The sequence below is a fragment of the Lissotriton vulgaris genome, chromosome 10 (genome assembly GCF_964263255.1).
Source record: "Lissotriton vulgaris chromosome 10, aLisVul1.2, whole genome shotgun sequence".
Classification (NCBI taxonomy): Eukaryota; Metazoa; Chordata; class Amphibia; order Caudata; family Salamandridae; genus Lissotriton; species Lissotriton vulgaris.
The window spans coordinates 611,204,617-611,221,295 of NC_141698.1; the positions used below are offsets into that span (position 1 = coordinate 611,204,617).

Below are 16,679 nucleotides of genomic sequence, written 5' to 3' on the forward strand. Positions count from 1 at the left end.
CAGCATTTGAAAATGGTCCGGATACCTAGTTTGCATAGCAAGTTTTATGTGTACATTTTGTACCTAGTCCTGAAATTAGATTTTTTTAATCACTAGATTTTTTTAATCAATTTAATTCTTAATTTGCCTGGCATCCTGATTATACACCAGGGATATTATCTTTCCTGGAGACAATTTTTTTTTAAATATCAGTAACGTTCTAGCAGCTTTCTAGGGAAAATGGAGGAATTGGTAAATGTGGGTGACAACTCAAAGTAAATAAAAGGGTTGTTGGCATTCATTTGACTTGCATCTCCTAAAGGTGATCAATATGGGCCAGTGGGTGAGAGGCGCAAATGGAGCATTTTTCAGTATTGGATCCATGGTTGAGTCTCGTGCTTCTCCAGTATTGGATCTTTCATAGATTCACATGCTTGAATCATTCGCCGTTGTCTAAGTGTGCGTCCCACTATACAACTAAAAAAGCAGTGTAATGTTAAACTTGGCTTGGAAAGGCTATATAAGCTTCACTTTAGTAACATCCCTATCATTTAAAGGAAACCAAACTCCAACCAATTAGGTTGCAGCATTCTCTAGAACACTCCTCTCAAAGGCTTCTGTCTCAGATTTTCTACTGCACTTCATGTGCGGGAAGTCTGCCCTGAGTTCTGCTCAGTTCAACTTACTTATCTATTCAATTTCAAAAATAGATTATACTTTTATATTATAATCAGCTAACATCTGCTGAACAAATCCGACTGCCTACAATGTCCGATCTGGCTAAAAAGGTATTTTTAAACTGGAACCTGTGGGAAGAAGAGGCTGCATTCTGAAGACCAACCCAAGGACTGCATATATGGTTTCTACTCCGCTCACAAGGTAATGGATTGCAAGCTCTGCTGTACTATCTTCAAAAACCTTAAAGGGTAAAGAGGGGTGATTGGTTTATTATTGGCTTATAGTTTTTGAAGCGATAGTAACATTTTCTTGGGAGTATAGTTAGGACTCTTCTTCCAACAGGGTACAAAAAAGGGAGAGGACCGAAGTTGTCACATCATGCACCTCCCAAAAAGTTTTTTAAAAAAAATAAATACAGACTTTGCATGGTTCGTCTAAGGTGAAAAGTCCCTCTGCTAAACCCTCTCAAAGGTAGGAAGCATGAGCTCTCCTCAGAGAAACCAGAAAAGTCTAAATCCGAATTTTCTACACCATCCCCTCCGGTTTCTCACAAACTCAAAAGACCATAGACTAGCGCACGATCAATGAAGAAATAGCTTACTACGCTGTCCGCATTAACCACCATGACGGTGAGAGTAGTGACTCATCAGTTCACCGACAACCACGTCGATGACCACACACACTCAATTGCAACGATATCATCAATGATCAAGTTAGTCTCTGCCTCGTCGACGGCAACACTCTTGACTATGAAACCAGTACCATCTATGGTGCTGATAAGGCCATCGTCTATGTCTCCGACGAGGGACAAACTAAAAGTGGTGAAAACTGCTTCTTTAATGCCAGAACACACATCTCTTACTAGAGTATCCCCTTATCTAGTCCTCTCCTAGATGAGGACGAGCGATGACGAAGGTCCATTTGATGTGGCACATAGTGAATTGGAGTGGCACATCAAGTACCAGCAGGATGAAGAGGAAGGGGACTAATACTATGGTCATGGGTAATCTCCTCCTCAACAAGAGACACTACATTCCACAGATCAATTCCAGTCATTTCCGCAATAAACATTCCATGAAGACATATCTACCTAAAGCACTAGTATCCGACTTACGACTGATGCTCACAGACTACTACAAATGAATCCCAACTAAATCAGCATGACTTAAGCCGGTTTCAGTGCCTCGTGAAACCCCACAAAAACAGCCTTCCACTCAAACGCCACGTAATATACCAAGATCCACTTCTCAAAGGCATACACCACAATCAAAAAATAACCCTGTGGATGATGGTATGGCTTCAGATGAAGGAAGGGGAAGTGGGAGCTGTACATACTGGGCGGAATAACTTTTTTTCCGGCTCCATCTCTAGTCCCCCCACCTGCAGATTCTCCACCAGAGAATATAGGAGAATTTTATAATGTCCTAGAAAGAGCAGCAAAGATTTGACCACCTTTAGACTACAAAGCAGACTGTTTCATGTACATCTTCAAAGACACATCTCACATGTACATAGGAGCTATTCCTGTTGTGAATTATATATGGTAGCAAGGTATGAAAACTATTAAATATCCACAACAGTAAAGGCAGTGTTGCCACGTTTAGGTAAAAAATATAAAGCACCTGAAAATTCTCAAGCTTGCCTAATTGGACACCCAAAGCATAACTCTGTTGTAACGCAAGCGGCCCAGCCCCATAAAAAAAAAAATAGGCACCGATATCCGCACAGCCTTATCGAGAGGGAAGGCGGTTGGACATCATTTGAAAGTTTTTACTCTGTCAACCTCGACGGTGAGAGCTTCAAATTCTTTGGCAGTACTCTTACGCTATGACCGACAGATGTGGTAAAACAAGGTACCGTAAGTAGATAATCTGCCAGATGACGTCAAGTAAGAGGCCAAGAAGATCTTGCAAGAAGAGTGAGCCTCCTCGGAAATAATTGACTGCATGATGGAAATTGCTTCCACAGGCTCTAGACAGCTTGCCTGAGCAGCAGTCCTATGGGGGTAGAAGTGTTTGAAGGACACTTCTTTCAGACTAGCAGTGCAACCAAAAAGTTAGACCTACCATATAGGATGGTGAAGCACTTTTCATGAAGCATAGTGGCAAGGCTTTACAATCCACAAAAACGGATAGAGCAAAGTCTTTTTGTACTCTGTAATATTTAAAACTTCCTTTTCATGGATCATAAGGACAATTCTCTTATAGAGGAGGTTTTCAGCCATACAGCTATTAAACCTAACAACCTACATCCAGCAGTTTCAACCACAATATCAACAAAGGCAAACTCCTTCAGCCTACGCAAGGCAAACCCAGAGAAGAAAGTGGGGTGCACAGGGCAAGGATGGCGGAAGGCGACAGTGATGGAACACAGGCACCGGCTGCAGTTTAATTTCCTCTTGCATGCCTCGGACGCAAAATTTCCAATCTTTGATCTGAGTGGGTAAAAATAACAGACCAGTACATGTTGGACCTATTCACATTCGGTCATACATTGGCATTCATTCAAAAACCTCCTCAGACTCCACCCCGGAAGTCCTCGCAACATCTAGATCTTCTGAGGTTAGAAGTCCAGACCATGCTCATAAAGGAGCCATAGAACGATTACCTGGAAACCAGAAGGGAAGGGTTTTATCCTCCGTTTTCTCATTGATCAGAAAAAAGGGAGGGGGATGGAGACCAAATCAGGATTTGCGAAAATTAAACCAATATATAAGAACCAACATTTCGTCTAGTCATGATTCATGACATCCTTCAACTTCTGAACCATAGAGATTATATACAACATTCGATCTCCGGGATGTTTATTTCCATATTCCAATTTATCCACTCCATCAATCTATAAGGTTCATGGTAGCCAGCAGCCATTATCGGTTCAAAGTTATCCCATTCTGTCTCAAATCAGCTCCCCGTATTTTTACTAATTGCCTAGCTCCGTTAGTCTATTTCCTGAAATTGGACGAACACCAAGTATTTCCATTCCCTTAACGAGTGGTTGGTCAAAGGGCCTTCTCAACCAGCTTCGCAGTGGTCAACCAAGGCATGCTTACGTCTTTTCAACAAATTAGGCTTTAAGTTAAACTCACAGAAATCTGTTTTTTACAGTCCACAAAAATAACCTTTCTGGGGTCTACTCTGGATACAGTGCCAAAAAGGAATATCCAACACCAGAAAGAACTAATAAAATTGATGCAGTTGACCTGTGTAGTGCAAGGAAAATTCACTTTCAGTTCGCCTATCCAAATCCCTGCTAGAGATTATGGGCTCATGCATTTCTTTGGTACCATTCTGCCGCCTTCGAATGCGGCTATTGCAAGAAGACTAGACCAGCAATGGATCAAAACACAAGGATCCTTCAAATATACAGTTGGTGTCAATCCCGGAATACAAAAGACACTTTTTTGGTAGGTTTGAGAGACTAATCGCTCTACAGCCTAACCTTCATACCCCAAGTTGCACGACTGGTAATCACAACAGATGCTTCCTTAGAGGATTGGGGAGCTTATCTTCAGGATTTGCAGGTAAACGGTGAACCGAAATCCTCTGTATCTTATGCATATCATCCTTTTGGAACTCAAGGCAGTACACCTAGCTTTAAAAGCATTTATCCAGAAGATACAAGGGTCAGCAGTGCTCATTCGCACAGGTTACACCACAACTATGCATTATATCAACCAGTAAGGTGGACAGTATCCCAAGCACTGTCCCAATAGGCACAGAAGATATGGAAGTTATCAATCAGTCATCAGATGGGGCTGAAATCGCATGCCTGAGGATCTTTGCTTTAGCTTTTCTGCCAATTCTTCTCCTATCCAGGATTCTTAGAAAGATGAAGGTAGAAGCTTGCAGGTTAATTCTTATAGCTCCTAGATGGACAAGGCAACATTGGTTCAGAGCTACTCCGATCAGAGACGGCACATCCAACTACAACCATTTCCAACTCTACTGATGATGAACCAAGGTCCAGTACTTCAGTTGGACCTAAATCCTTACACTTTTCAGCTTGGCTTCTGATTTCAATGAGGTTGCACACTTGAACATCCCAAGAGAATGCAAAGATATTCAAGCTAGAGCAGATTATACAAACAAAACCTGGTCTTCAATAGAAGCAGTTTTTTATCTGGTGTCAACAGGCAAAATATACCCTATGTCATCTGCACCAGAGGGAATTCTTCCTTATTACACCTGGCAGTCAGGTCTTGCTCATGCCTTAAAAGTACACTTGGCGGCCATATCTTGTTTTAGAAGATCATTGTCCCCATCATTATGGTCTAGCAGACTCATCAAGAAAATTCTCGAAGAGCCTTTTAGAGTTGATCTGCCAGTTATTCGCTTCCTAAACAAACTATAGCAAGAGGGAGAACTACAGCCGTACATTTTTCTTCAAAAAGTTAGCACACTTTTACAGACTAAAGTGCAAGTTCATTCTATCAGAAGTTTATCAACTTCGACAACTTTGTTTGCCTGTGTGTCTGTACAGGATATCTACAGAGCGGTGACACAGAAAAAATAGTCCATTTTTATGCAGCCCTACTGCTTGGATTTCAGTGCTCAGAGATGCGTCTGTGGGTCAGGCAGGATTACGTTATCTTTTACAATAAAGGTGAGCTATCATAGTGAGTTATACCCCACCATCCACTAACAGATTGTGCACTTATAACATTGCCTCCAGTATTGGAATCTTTCATGGATTCACATGCGGCCTACTTTATTCCTTGAGTCTCGCCTTCAGGTACTAGTTCATACTCACACTTGTTTCCTAAAAATCTGAGAGACTGAATTCTCGGAGGGGAGTGTTCTTGAGTGCTACAACCGGTTTGAATTCTTTTAAATGATCAAGATATGTTAATAAAGTTAAGATTTTATAGCCTTTCCAATCTGTTTGACATTACACTACTTTTTTAGTTGTACCGTTAGACTCACACTTCGGGTAAGGATTCAGGCATATGAATCTATGAAAGATACCAATGCTGGAGAAACTACAGGTACAGAAGTAACTTATTCGAGTGGAATGTTTAGCTATATTTTACATGGCCGTATTAAAGATCTACTTGTTACACAGCATTCTTGCTTGATTGGACATTTTGTTTTCTCAGAAAGTTGGCTAGGCTTCAATTAAGGCTACTGCCAGCTATCATCTGATGTGGCTATTTCCGCGTTTCAAACTGCATGTAGTATTCTAAGGAGTCAGAGCTATACTGTGTCCCATGTCTTCACCTGGAAGAAAAAAAATCGAATTCAAATTGCTGCAAACGTCATCTCATTCATAGTGAATCATTCTGGCAACACGTATTCCTAGCACACTGTTTTAAGAAATCCAGCTCAATTAGGGGTCAGAAGTCAGAAGTATGCACAGTATGTGGATGTATTAAGGCCTTGAGAAACATATACACATAGCGTGGTTATGTTTTTTCCTATTGACCCTTCCCCCCCCCCCCCCCCCTCCTCCTCCTCCTCCTCCTCTGTCTGTGGGCCAGGTTTCTTATGTTTTACAACTAGCTTGGATTCTTTCCAACGGCTTGTCTGTGACTGGGGAAACAATGGTTTCACTGTTCACTAATATACAGTGCCCCTACCATTTCTGCTCTAGCACCAACAAAAATCTAAAACACATGGGACGTTTTAAGGGCCTGTAAATCTCATAACGTGAAAACATTATTCTGATTCACTCCCCCAGCATATGCCTGAGAAGTAGATTCAAAACGTTGTTCAAGTATCCTCAAAAACAAAATAGGCTTTCCTTTTGAAAGTGTTTGTTTTTGCCCTGCCTTATTCTGAGAAATATGGTGATGTAGGCTGCCAGAATTACTGTTTAACCCATTGTGTCCCCCTGCCCCATCCTACTTGATGCAGTATATATTCCAGACTTGACTAACCATAGCCACAGATGGGTAGGGGTTATCCTTGGCTGGGTCCAACATTTGTATTCTACACGAGCTCACAGTGCTCTCTAGGTCTAATGCTAATGACTTTCTAACCAGATCAGTGACTTGTTTAGAAACCCTACTGTCAATCAGTCAACTAAGCAGGCTTTATAAAGCACGACTAATCACCTGGGAGGGCATCCTGTCACTGGTGGTCTTGTTGCTTTAGGTGGGATTAGTTGATCAGCCAGGTCTAGGAGTGAGGTAGAGGTCTGCAGGTGCAGGGGAAGGTCGTCCCAGGATTTAGCCTTGAGATAGTGTCCTCCACAGTTGCAGGGGTGCAAGAGAGCGAGATGGAGGAAGGGAGGAAGGGATGGAGGGAGGCGGAGCGCAAATGCCTGGAGGACTGTTGGAAGTTCAGGCGGTGGTTGATGTAAGCTGGTCATTGGCTGTGCAGGGCTTTGTAGGTGTGGATCAGCATCTTTACTTGACATCTTTCGTATGAGGAGCCAGTGGAGTTTCTGGAGGTGAGGGGTGATGTGGGTCCATTTGGGGTGGTCTAGGATGAGTCTGGCAGTGGAGTTCTGGATGGTTGGCCACCTCTTCAGGAGGTGAGCGGTGATTACCTTGTAGAGTATGTTGCTGTGGTCCAGACGGCTAGTGACAAGGGCTTTAGTGACCTTGCATCTAGTATTGATGGGGAGCCATTTGAAGATTTTACGGAACATGCGAAGAGCGAGGAAGCAGGCTAATGAAACTGTTGATCTGGGTTTTCATGGGGAATTTTTTCCAGGATACTGCAAAGAGTGACTTGGGTTCTGTCCCTGCTGGTCAGGGTGGTGAAGAAGACTGGTGATGCTCCTCGGGCAGAAACTATAGCTGGCCATGGCTTATAGGCATGGCCGCTGGAATTATGCGATTCTGCAGCATTATCTTCATAATTATGCAGCAGATGATGGATTCTGTGGCAAATCCATAATCTGCAGATTTCAACAAATATTTCTATCTGAAAGTAATACAAAGTAACAAAAACATTGCAACATATATTTGCAGGTAGTGGAAGGCCCCTTAGCAAAGGTTAACTGATCATCTTTTAGTTGCTTATTTCTATATTTTGTTGTTGAACTGTTACAAATGAGGTGAAATATTTGCCCAGATAGTGTAATTGTATCTGAATATTACAAAGTAAGTTATACTATCAAAAAAGGGCTGCTGTTTGCCTTTTCTTGCTGCATAATTTAGTCTCCTAATTCCAGTGGCTCGGTCTGTAGGCTGTCATTTATCTGTCCCACTCCCACCCCCAGCATTACTAAATGAGACTGTAGTCAAGAGTACCTTCCACAGATGTGGTTTTTAGCCACACCTAGGTATCCTCCAGGTTCATCTCACTCCATTATCACTTATTATTGGAACGGAAACCACCCTTGGTTATCAAATCTCCCCTTTCTTGCATGTCCCCGCAACTTGATACAACCTAGTATGTACACTTAATCCATTCGTTCTGGGCTCTGCCCCCCCGCCTTGTCACATTCCAAAAGATACAGCATATCTTGTTACCCTTGTTGTTTTCCCCTCTTCAAAATGGTGCATTTCAGATGTGGAAGTAACCCTGAGGGTTCTAGGTTCTGGTGACTGAACCAGCTTCTGCATTTTAAACCTACCGCCCCCCTCGAATTAAGTCTGTCGTGTGACATACTCCATGCCCATGTCACTACCGGACCAAAGAGCCACCTTCTCCATGCAACAGAAGGTGCCTGCTCCAGATAATGAGAACAAGAAAATTGATGCGTCTGGGAAGCACATGACTGTGGGCCCAGCCTATCCACTAAATTGATCTCCAGATATTAAGAGATGGAAGAAGAGGTGAAGCACCGCCTTAAAGCCTACCGCAAGGGGAGGGGCAATAACGGAGTGTGAAAAGGAAGTTCCTCTCTAACATAGGCATCTGGTGTGCTCTGCACTCTGCCGACACCACCTCCAAAGAGCTCAACAGTTGAACGCTGCTCAGTTCCCTTGCTTAGATAGTTTGTGTTTAGGACAGGGGTACAACACGTCCCCAGTGTCCTTTTTGATGGAGATCTGTTTGGCCCTCTGGTTGGCTCAATGCTCAAACAAATTTAAAGGACACAGACTACAATGGCCCCTGGGTCCCTGCAGACTTAAACACCCACAACGCACTAGGACTTAAGCCCTTTAGCAAGGATGGCTACTGTGGCACCGGCAGCTTAAGAGGCTGCTCCAACAAATTCTCTTCTACCTCCAAGCCGTGACTTGCCCGTCAATTCCCTCTGATCCCAAATCCTTCCTGTCAGGAGACTGGTGAGGGGATTTCCTCCTACTGCGGAAGGAAACAACTGACAACTGGATGCTTTCAGTGGTACAGCAAGTGTATTGCCTGGGGTTCCACACCGCGCCACCTTAAATAACCACCTTGTTGCCACATGAGTTGCAGCCATGTACAGCTGTTAAAGAAGCAAGTACAAGTGCTCTTGGCCAAAGGTGCCATCAGGCTAATGCCTTATCACCAACTGGACTAAAGTCTACTACCTGGCGAGGAAAAATGAGGCTAATATCCAGTTCACTCATTCTGATGGCACCGACTTGGGCGAGAAAGAACGAATACTCTATGCTGCTGGAAATGTCGGTAAACCCTCACAAGAAGCTTCAGCTCCGCATCAATGCCAGTATTTACATCGGACCTCCTGCTGCTAAACCTAGCTATGTGACGAGCAAGGTCATAGAGTTGGGTTACCCCAAACTTCCTGAGAAGTGTATTCCAATTCTGCATGAGTTGTGTAATCCCCCTTTGTGCGCACTATGCAGCGAAGTGGAAGAGATTTTTCCATTTTTGTTTGGGTATGCAAATAGACACCTTCCAACCCCCCAACCCAACCCCCTTTCCCCCTATCCCCCTAAATCCATTGCTAAAGGGCATTATCTTCTATTTTTACATCTACAAAACTCGGAGTGGCAACCTACCATTCATTTACACTTAGTTGCAGTGGCAGCCCACAGCAATGCAGAATACATGTCTCCCATTAAAATGCAGGCAGTTAAGGCCTTCATGGAGCACCTTAAGAGTGATTCTACCAAGTATTTCATGCCTGGAACATAATCTGAACGGCACTAATTGCTTTTCGTCTGTAGCTACTACATTGTTGTGAAGTGCGATTCTGGTCCTGGAAGGTAGCCTTTCTTGTTGCTTTAACTTGACTCTGGAGAATCTGAGTTGCAAGCCCTAACTGTGGCGTAACCTTTTATTGAGGTACATAAAGTTAGAGTAGTTTTAGAAACAAACCAAAAATTCCTCCATAAAGTTTTCTCCTTTTCATGTAAGTTAGATATTCGAGTTGTATGTTTTCTTCCAGCGCCCAGAGACTGGCAGAAAGCGCTTTGGATACACTTGTCAAGAGAGCACTGATGTACTAAACTGACAGATATAAATCTGTGCGTAAGCTGAAGGCACTGCTACATTTGCAAAACTTCATACAGGCAATCCTATCTCCTGAAGGTCGAATCCCCAGAATTAATACACATTTACAAACCTGCAATGCAAAAAATAAACTTTATTACATATTATGCCACAAGCACATTCTACTCGAAAGAAGGAGACTACTATGGTGTTCTTATGGAACATTCCCATGGGAGACCTGAATAAACCTGCTACCTGGTCTACGCCACAAGTGTACAGTCAAGCTCACAAGAGGTTTTAGTTGTCCAAACAGTTTTTAAAATGCCATCAGTCTTCTGTATCATCTGCTCACTAGCCACCACGCCTCACTGCATCATGACATCATTTGTGGAGAAGTGTGGCTCAGGGGTTAGAGGCGGCAGACCCGGAAGCTGAGATCGGCCCTGGACCAGGGTTCAATTCCCCGCCTCGGCGGGTCTTGGGCTAAAAAATTCCACGGACTCGCTAATTCTCGCTCCGGTGCCTTCTCGACTCAAGGGTTCACACTCTGTGACTCTGGGCAATAGCTTGCTTAATCTCCACAACGGCCCCTCGTGGCGGGATGCCTGGCTTTCACCTTGTGGATACCCTGCCGGGGTTATCTCACAGGGGAATACCAGGACGGGTTCCCTAAGCAAGCGCCGGGAAACCCACTGCAGGTAGCTGTGCGCTATGCAAGCTCAAACACATACATGACATCAATGCTCAGATTACATGTAAGGGCTACAAGATCACCTAGTGCAATAAGAGGGTGTCACTGGGCTGTATTGTGCATGTCTGGCGTGGGCTGTTACGGCCTGTCTTTACACAGACTCAATACATAACTGACATGCTGCACTAGCGTTGGGCAATTCAGCATGTTCGATATGGTAATTTGGGGCTCGTCAGTCATGCGCCCTTATGTCACTTCAGAAGCTCGTCGGAGTTTGATTGGGCATAAGGTTATGTGCCAGCATGTGTCCGGAAGGCCTGGTGGCCTACCTCACCATTTTAAGACCATAGGCAGCAGCACCATGCTGGCAGGCTAGCAGTGGTGGCTAGCATGGCTCGCGGAGGGTGTGTCACGCAGGACGAGGGAGGGAGTGAGCAGAGTAAAAGAAAAATGTATTAAAAAATGACTTGCTTGCCGCCGGGTCTCACCTTTCTGCTCCTGCTCTCTCCTGCCTCCGACTTCAGGAAAAGGAAACATTTTGATTGGTCTGAGCACTGTGACACAGCCAGGGAATGCAGGGGATGGCATATTCTCCATGCAGGCTGTAATGCAGCCTGTATGGAGAACGGGGAGAGTGTGCATGACTCGGGCTGACCAGACAGTCATTGCGCACGTAGGAGTGAGCAAACCCCTCCTCTCCAGCCCTGCTCCAAGAGCAGAGCAGTTCCGCCCGCAAAACAGCACAAACCTAAAATGATAACTCAAAAATATTTTGGTTTTGCTTCTCGCATTGCATGAAAGCAGTGGGGCAATGCTCCTCTGCTATAGCGAAGAGGACGCCACTGCAGTCTAGGCTTGATCCAGTAATAATTGGCAAGTAGGGCAGCTCATAGTATGCTTAATGCTCCTGAAGGTGCACCTTGTGGTATTAACGGCACCAGAAAGCTTTTGTACTGCCCTATGAAGCTGCACTGTATGAGGCGAGGAATAAGGCAGCTGAAGAGAAACTTCCTGTCCCCTCTGGCTCTGGTGTAAGAAGTGTTAAGAGCAGCACAACAAAGCTTTGCTTCCTGCTCCCTGCATGTATTCTATAGGAGCCTGATTACAAGCTGAGGCGTAATTTATCACCTCTGAAAAATAACGATTCCACGGGGTACATTATTTCACGAGTTTTACCCACGGGACAAAACTAACTGCCCAACTTGTCATCTGGCCCTAAGGCATGGAGCAGGGATGCTCGGTGAATTAAAAGCAGCCCTACGAATGTTTAATATCGAGATAGTAATTAAAGAGGTGCTTACTGCCCCAATGTATGATCTCTTGAGGCTGGCAGTGGTTTCCAGCTTCCACTGCATAAATTCTGTAAGAAATGACAGGGATGCTCACTGTACCTCACACTTTACTGGTAGTTTCTACGAGGTAACATGGGTCCTCGAAGAGGCTGGTAGATTGTTTAGAATTTTATCTGCAAAAGAGTAGCAAACTGAGGTGGGCGAGCCAACAAAGAAGGGAGAGATGATACGAGCATTAAAAGTATTTAACATGATCTTTTTAATTTTTTTAAAATAACTATCACTCTGGCTAGCAAATCATGAAACCAAGAGAAATTCTTTATCATATCCGATTCTATCCCAGCACTGAGGTAATTCTGAAAAGTCCGTTTTTAAACCTAAATTGAAACATCTGAAAGAGACCATTAGTTATAGACCCCCAGGTGTCAGACTGGATTCGGAGAAAATGTTCGTAGCAGTACCGCTGTGCGTCAATAGTTGGCGTCGGTCGAGTCTGCATTATTAGTCTGTGTTGTGGTCGCCGGGAGGAGGTTGCAGTATTTACTTAGACACCGCCCTCGCGAGCTGACGTCTGTTCTTTCTTTTTCCGTGCCAGCCAGCGCAGATCTGGAGAGAGCAGTACCACCAGTCACTTTTTGAATTATATTTTTCTACTTTTGTCAGCGTCTTTTTTGTCATTATGACTCCGGGTGCACTAGGAATGCCTCGTCAGACCGGCTTCAAGGCTTCTGTCACCAACTGATGTCCATCTCGGACCGCGACCCGAAGTCGTGCTCTGACGACTGGGCCATGAACCCGAAGTCTTTGCAGGAGCAGTCCAGAAAGCTTCTCGAGGCCCTGCAGTCCTGGTTGAGAGGGAGATCGCGGGACTGGTCAAGGAGCTGCCACCACCACTCGTCATCGAAGTCTGTCTTCGGGTAAGTCTAATCACAAAAAGAAGGCAAAGAAGCATTGCCGCTCTTCGCGTTCTCCTGTCCGTCGGCCGACTCCCGACGGTGCTCGTTCTGCGGCTCCGTCTGCGGAGCCTGCTGAGTCTGCTCTGAGCTTCCCTCCCTTTCTGGGACCCGGAGCAACCCCTGCCCAACTTCGTAGTTTTTGTGAAGCCCTCCACTCCATTTTTGTGCAGCCCGACTTCGGGCCCCCAGATTATTTTGGGGGCCCTAGGCCTTCGAAACCGGCGGCTCCGGCCCTGGTGTCAACGGGCCCCCAAGGATTCTGGCCTGGATTCGGATCCGCGCCGGTTGACCTTACGATGCCTCCCCAGGCACCACTCCAGATGTCGACACCTCAGACGCTGGTTGTTACTCGCCGGCCTTGCCCCCGGCCTCTACCTCCACGTGGACATGGAGCCGGAACGACATCGCCAGATCCAACGCCGAAGGGTACTTTTGTACCCCTGTTCTACCATGCTGTTCCCTATCGCTCTGAGTGACAACCAGGTGAGTCTGAGGAGGGCTGGGAGGGGTCTATTGACCTGCTTGCAGACCAGTTGGAAGAACCGGACTGGAGAGGATTTGGGTGATGCCAGTGGTCTGGACACCTCACCAGACCTTGGCATGCTTTCTCCTCCTACCTTGGCTACGGAGGAGGGGGGGGGAAACTTATGCAGTGGTGTTGCATAGGGCGGCTGAGGCCTTAAACTTCGAGCTTCCTTCAGTTGCAGTCAGGACTAACCTCCTGACTGAGGTGCTTCAGCCGGCAGCAGCCTCTTCAGAGCCCCTGCTGCCATTCAATGAGGGCCTCCGACATCCTTCTGGGCACCTGGTCCAGGCCCAGCACAGGGGCTCCTGCGGATAGGATGATTGCCCAACGCCACCTTCCCGCCCCAGGCGACCCTCATTTTCCTCTCCAATACCCTACCCCTGAGAGATTGATGGTCCACGCTTCTACTTCCAAAGGTGCATTCCCTACTGCTCCCCTGGATAGGGAATCCAAAAAGCTGGATCATCTTGGGAAGATGTTTTCTTCAAAAAGCTTGGGACTGCGGTCGGTGAGCACTGCATGTCTGTTGGGCCATTACACCCACTCTGTGTGGGATATGGTTGCGCAGGTGATGCTACAGTGCCCAGAGGAAGCCGGGGCCTCTCTTCCAAGCCATTGCCAGGGGTTGAGATGCTGCCAAGTTCGCCATTCGATGTGGGCTGGATACCGCCGACCCGCTGGGTAGAACCATTTCCATGTTGGTAGCCCAGAGACACTGCACCTGGCCGAGGTCCAGTAGCTTTTCTGGAGATGTCGAATTGACTCTTTTGGACATGCCCTTTGATGGCCGTCGCCTGTTTTGCAACAAAGCTGACAACACGCTCTAGCGTTTTAAGGATTTCAGGTCTACGGCCAGGTCCTTAGACCTCGCTTCCACACGCCCTACGTAGCCTGCTTTTCTCCCCTTTCGTGGCTACGGAAGGGGTGCCCCACCACGTTCCGCCCAGAGCCACATGCCTGCGCAAACTGTTCAGCCTCTCCTCGGCTGGGGCCATGGACCCAGCGTCGTGGGTCAGGGGGCCAGCGGGCGGCCCAGTCAACCAGTGCCCCCTCTGCAGCCGCCTCCAAACCCTCCTAGTTCGACCCTCCAGGGCCACCAGTTGCCAGTGGGTGGCAGAATTTGCAATCACCTGCCCCACTGGCAGGACGTTACGTCGGACAGGTGGGTTTTGCAGATAGTCCAAAGGGGCTACTCCCTCCCCTTTGAGACTACCCCTCCAGCCATGCCACCTCAGTTCCATTGCATGTCAGAGGATCACTTGGCCCTTCTCCAACAGGAAGTTACAGCTCTCTTGGCCAAGGGAGCCATTGAATGAGATCCTGTCCCAGAAGTAGGTCGTGGTTGTTATTCCCACTACATTCCAGTGCCCAAGAAGGACAAAGGCCTGCGTCCTATCTTGGATCTCAGGAACGTCAACCGCTTCCTCCGGAAGGAGAAGTTCAAAATGTTGACTGGCTGAGGTCCTGACTGCCCTCGACCCTGGAGATTGGATGATAGTGTTGGACTTGCAGGACGCTTATTTCCACATCCCTGTCCTGCCGGCCCATCAGCGTTACCTACAGTTCACGGTAGGCAACAAGCACTTTCAGTTCACCCTGCTCCTCTTTGGCCTTATCAGCGCCCCTAGGGTGTTCATGAAAGTGATGGTGGTTGCAGCTCATCTGCGCATGTCAAGAGTTCCAGTCTTCCCCCACCTGCGACTGGCTGTTGAATGCTTGCTCGCCTCAGGCTGTCATCTCCCACCTCCAGACTATGGCTGACCTGGGGTTCTCTATCAACCTGCCAAAGTCACACCTGAGTCCCTCTCAGAAGCTCCTCTTCATCGGAGTGGTTCTGGACACGATGCAGTTTCGGGCCTATCCTCCAGAGCAAGGAGTCCAGAATATTGGGGTTATGGTTCCGATCTTTCATCCTCTATCCTGGGTTTCGGTCAAAATGAGAGGCTGCTGGGCCTCATGGCTTCCTGCATCCGGCTGGTGGATCATGCCAGGTGGCATATGCAGGCTCGAAGTTCGAGTGGGCACGGCGTAAGGGGAATCTTTCAGATTGCATCCAGATCTCGGAGGGCACTGCACGCCAATTGCAGTGGTGGCTCACGAACCAAGATTGGGTCAACAGCAGGTCCCTCTCCCTTCCACAACCAGAGTTTACGGTGGTGACAGACGCAGCCCTTCTGGGATGGGGCGGCCACATGGGAGAGGCGGAGATCAGAGGCCTCTGTTCTCCAGTAAAGTCCGAGCTCCACATAAACCTTCTGGAGCACTGGGCAATTCATCTTGCACTCAAGGCATTCCTTCCCCCTGTCCGGGGAAGAGTAGTACAGGTGCTCACGGACAACACCACCGCCATGTGGTACTGCAACAAACGGGGCGGGTGGGGTCGTGGACCCTATGTCAAGAGGCTCTTCGCCTCTGGACATGGCTGGAACATCAGGGCATATCCCTGGTGGTTCGACACCTGGCAGGTTCACTGAACGCCAGTACAGACAAACTCAGCCGCAGGTACATGATGGATCACGATTGGCGTCTTCACTCTGAGGTGGTGCAAGGTCTCTTTCAGCAATGGGTATGTGCAATGTCAGCAGTTCTGCGCGTTGGCATTTCCAAGGCGGCACTCGCTAGGCAACGCTTTTCATCGCGAGTGGAGTTGAAGTCTTCTATACGCCTTTCTGCCTATACCACTTCCGCCCAGAGTGCTGAATATCAAGCGCGACTGGGCCATAGTCATCCTTGTGGCTCTGGATTGGGCACGAAGAGTCTGGTATCACGAGCTGTTACAATGGGCCATCGATCCTCCGATCCGACTGCCTCTTCGGGAGGATCTTCTGTCGCAGCAGCAGGGAACTGTCCTCCACACGAACCTGTCCAGCCTACACCTACTTGCGTGAAGATTGAGCGGCGACAGTTTACAGCCTTGACCTTCCTCCCGAAGTCTGTAATGTTATCTTGGCAGTCAGGCTTCCCTCCACTAAGACTGTAGACGTCTGTAGATGGAACAGGTTTGTGGCATGGTGACTTGAACTTGGTTCTAACATATCTTATGTGCTCTCCTGTTGAGCCATTACATAACTGTCCTCTCAGACATTTAACTTTAAAGACTGCCTTTCTAGTGGCCATCACCTCTGCTCGCAGGGTGAGTGAGCTTCAGGCTCTGTCCTCTCTGCCTCCTTTTCTTGCTGTGCATCCGGGCAAGGTCGTCTTTAAAAACCAGACCTTGCTTTCTTCCCAAAGTGGTTACTTCTTTTCAAATGTGTCAAAAAATCACTTTTCCCACCTTCTTTC

The 16,679-nt window shown here is 46.9% G+C and overlaps 1 protein-coding gene across 1 annotated transcript in view; it reads left to right on the plus strand.

The window, feature by feature from the left end:
* GORASP1 (golgi reassembly stacking protein 1) overlaps positions 1-16,679 on the plus strand; it is a 234,994-nt gene that overhangs the window by 199,984 nt on the left and 18,331 nt on the right. The gene's annotated exons all lie outside the window — the stretch shown is intronic.